Source organism: Macrobrachium nipponense, chromosome 28, assembly GCF_015104395.2.
Source record: "Macrobrachium nipponense isolate FS-2020 chromosome 28, ASM1510439v2, whole genome shotgun sequence".
NCBI classification, from domain to species: Eukaryota; Metazoa; Arthropoda; class Malacostraca; order Decapoda; family Palaemonidae; genus Macrobrachium; species Macrobrachium nipponense.
Window position 1 is genome coordinate 28036573 of NC_087217.1, and position 3840 is coordinate 28040412.

Below are 3840 nucleotides of genomic sequence, written 5' to 3' on the forward strand. Positions count from 1 at the left end.
TCACCACTCTATGTTTCTACCTAACATAATCATAATCATATGCAAATATACTGGTATAAAAATAAAAACACTTATAAAAATTTTAAATACAAAAATTTATTATTAAACTCAAAATTTATAAGTGAAATTCACAATATCAGGGTAAATTACTGTTACTTGAAAACAAAGTAAAGTTTAACTAATTCTTGAATTAAATTAAGTAAAATTAAATCAAAATTAATTTATCACAAAATTCAAGAAAATTAATTCAATCAAAATTCAAAAGTGTTAGGCAATAATTGAAAATTTGAAATTAATTCACAAGTGCTAAACAATAATAAAACTTGAAAAGAATTCTAAGTAAATGCAAATTAATTCACAAGTGTTAAATTTAATTAAATGTGCAATGATTAAGCAATGAAAATAACTAAGTCAATTAAATTGTGAATGCAAATGAAAATACAGAAAAATGTGGACAGTATCAAAATAAAAAGGCACACTTCAACAAGAAAATGAAAAAATGCACAAAATGGAGCAAACACAAAACACAAAAATTTTCAATGTGTAAAAGTGTAAATCTTTTCACTCAAAACATTGTAACCATCAGTTTTTACCAAACCACTGTTCCTATCAGTTATTAGCTAACCACTGTTCCTATCCGTTATTAGTTGCAACTAATGAAAATATAACACACTTTACCTTTTTGGTATACCAACTTCTTTCTTTGCTGCAGTCATGTTTTACACTTTCACAAAAACCAGGCGCCGTTACGAAACAATGTTAGTTCAGATTCCACAAAAACACTAAATAATACTAAATAAACCCTAAGAAATATCAAATACAAAATTCTCAAGTTACGAGTGACCAGTTTATAAATACGAAATCATTACGTTACTTTAAGATCAAAAGTGCTATGCGATGGAGAGAGAGGGAGAGAGAGAGATGTTAACGCCTCGAGAATCTAAGATCTAATGAAATTTTCTACCCTTGCGAAAACTGGACTGAGGAGATGACACAAAATGTTTTTGGCACAAATGCTTCCAGAAGCTTCAAAATCTTACGCAACTTTTTATACAAAATGTGTAATCTGCACATGGCACTCGGCAAAGACATACACGTATGAGACCAGTATACAATAATGTTCGTACCCAATCGAGACGAAGAGGAAGCCCCTATCACACATGATGACAGATTCCCAAAACACATTGAAGATCTGAGCTCGCTTATCAAACATGTTGACAGATTAGGAAAGCAAACGGAGATCTCGCAGTTCCTCTAATCTCACAGTGCTGACATAATAGGGAAACAATCGTAGTTTCAAATGGACAAAGAAAATCCCTCTCTTTCTACATTCTACATTATATATATTATTCTTTTATATTATGTTATGCGAAATCTGAACACACATTTAAAACATCCTATCTCTAAGCTATCTAGGAATTTGAAAAAATGTTGCACAAATCTACATAACAACTTTCAAAATGCATATATCTCCTCTGTGACTGACCAAGAAGAGATTTTCCAAGAAGATGAAGAAGACGACGACGATGAAGAAGAAGAACCTGATGTTCCTGAAGAGACTCCGAGTAGTCAAAGTGTCCCTGAAGACAGTAGTGAAACTACAGCAGCTGAGTTATCAGATATTGAGAATTCAACCCTTGAAGTTGGTCAAGTGACAAGAGAGAAGCTAATGGACTTGCAGAAGAAGGATGCATCGTTAACTGATTTGTTCTTCAGAGTTGTTGATCGAGAAAGGATGCAACAAACTCCTATCTGTTATTATCTGAAGGAAGGTTTGCTGATGAGGATGTATAGACCTGTCACCTACAGATATACCAGGAGATGCTGAATTGGGCGAATATCATCAAACTTTGATTCCATATCCATTGAGAAAGCAAGTGGTTGCAGTAGCTCATAAGTCTGGACATATGGGAATCAGGAAGACTGTGGAGAAGATCATGAAATATTTTTTCTGGCCTGGACTTCACCAAGATGTTAGCAGGTTTTGTCATGAGTGTCATACCTGCCAGATAGCTGGAAAACCGAATGAAACCATAAAGAAAGTATTTGTTAACATTAATGTGTCCTGTGACAAGATATCCAGAAGCAATCCCTGTTAGAAACATATCTGCCAAGATAGTTGCTAAAAAACTTGTGGAGTTTTTCTCAAAGTTTGGTATGCCAGAAATAATACAAAGTGACAGAGGAACAAACTTTACTTCAAAGTTATTCCAGAATGTGATGAATTTGTTAGGAGTGAAACAACAGTTATCCACTGCCTATCATCCAGAGACTCAAGGTGCCTTGCAAAGGTTCCACCAAACATTGAAAAGTATGCTGACAAAGTATTATTCTGAGTCGGGAAGAGAATGGGATATTGGTTTACCATTAATGTTGTTTGAAGTTAGGAGTGCTTATCAAGAAAGTATGGGATGTTCACCTAATGAAATGATTTTTGGAAGAGAAGTGAGAGGACCGTTAAAGATTCTTGCAGAAAATTGGGAAAAAAATCAAGAGGAAAACCAAGGAGAGTATGTGAAGAACTTAAGGAAAAGGCTGAAAAAGATTAGAAAATTCTCTTTAGAAAATCTGAAAGTGAGTCAAGAGAAAATGAAAAGGAGATTTGATGCTAAGACTAAGCTAAGAAGTTTTAGTGTTGGTCAACAGGTGTTAGTGTTCTTACCTTATTTCTCAGAAACTAAACCTGAAACTGTGTCAGTAACCCAAACAACTTTATCTACAGAAGATGATGATGGCTACGAATTGGGAGCTGCAAGCAAGATGAATAATTCTTTCAATTTTTTGGAAAATTTGGAGGATAAACTGAAACATCTGAGTGTTGAACAAGGTGAAGACTAAGTGATGTAATTAGAAGTTTTCCAGAAATTTTTGCAGATGTGCCTAGACGTACTGATCTGACCAAGCATGAAATCAAGATTCAAGAAGATGGAAGACCTTTCAAGCAAAGAGCCTATCGCTTATCACCGTATTATCGAGATGTTTTGAAGAAAGAAGTTGAGTATTTGCTGCAACATGGATTAGCAGAACCCAGTTCAAGTCACTTCAGTTCGCCATGTGTGTTAGTGAAGAAACCAGATGGTTCATTTAGGATGTGTACTGATTATAGGAAACTGAATTCTATCAGTGTGGCTGATAATTATCCTTTGCCTCTTATAGATCAGTTACTTGATAATATTGGGCAAGCCAAGTTTATTTCCAAGATAGACTTCTTGAAAGGATATTATCAAATTCCCTTACATAAGAATGCCAAGTTGCTGTCAGCTTTTATTACTCCATTTGGACTATATCAGTATACTGTTCTGCCGTTTGGTCTGATGAATGCACCGGTAACATTTCAACGAGTGATGGATCAACTGCTAGGATCAATAGGAGTAGGTGTATACCTAGATGACATCGTGATTTACTCTACAACGTGGGAAGAACACCTAAAGATTCTGAGGAAAGTTTTCAAGAAACTTCAAGAAGCAGGACTAACAGTCAACTTAGAGAAGAGTGAGTTTGGAAAGGCAACTGTACAGTATCTTGGGTTTGAAGTTGGGAAACGCCTTCTTGCTCCAGTAAATGCTAATGTAAGAGGTATCCGTAAGGCTACCCCACCTACTACCAGGAAACAGCTACAGAGATTTTTATGCATGGCTGGATTCTATAGTCGTTTCTGCCCAAATTTCTCAGCCATAGTAGCTCCCTTGACAGACTTAACTAGTCCCAAAGCTAAGTTTGTTTGGACTCCAGAGTGTCAAGGATCCTTTGAGAAGGTAAAAGCCATTTTAACTTCAAGACCAGCACTTCAAGTTCCAGACTTCGACAAGAAATTTGTGATACAAGTTGATGCGTTGGACT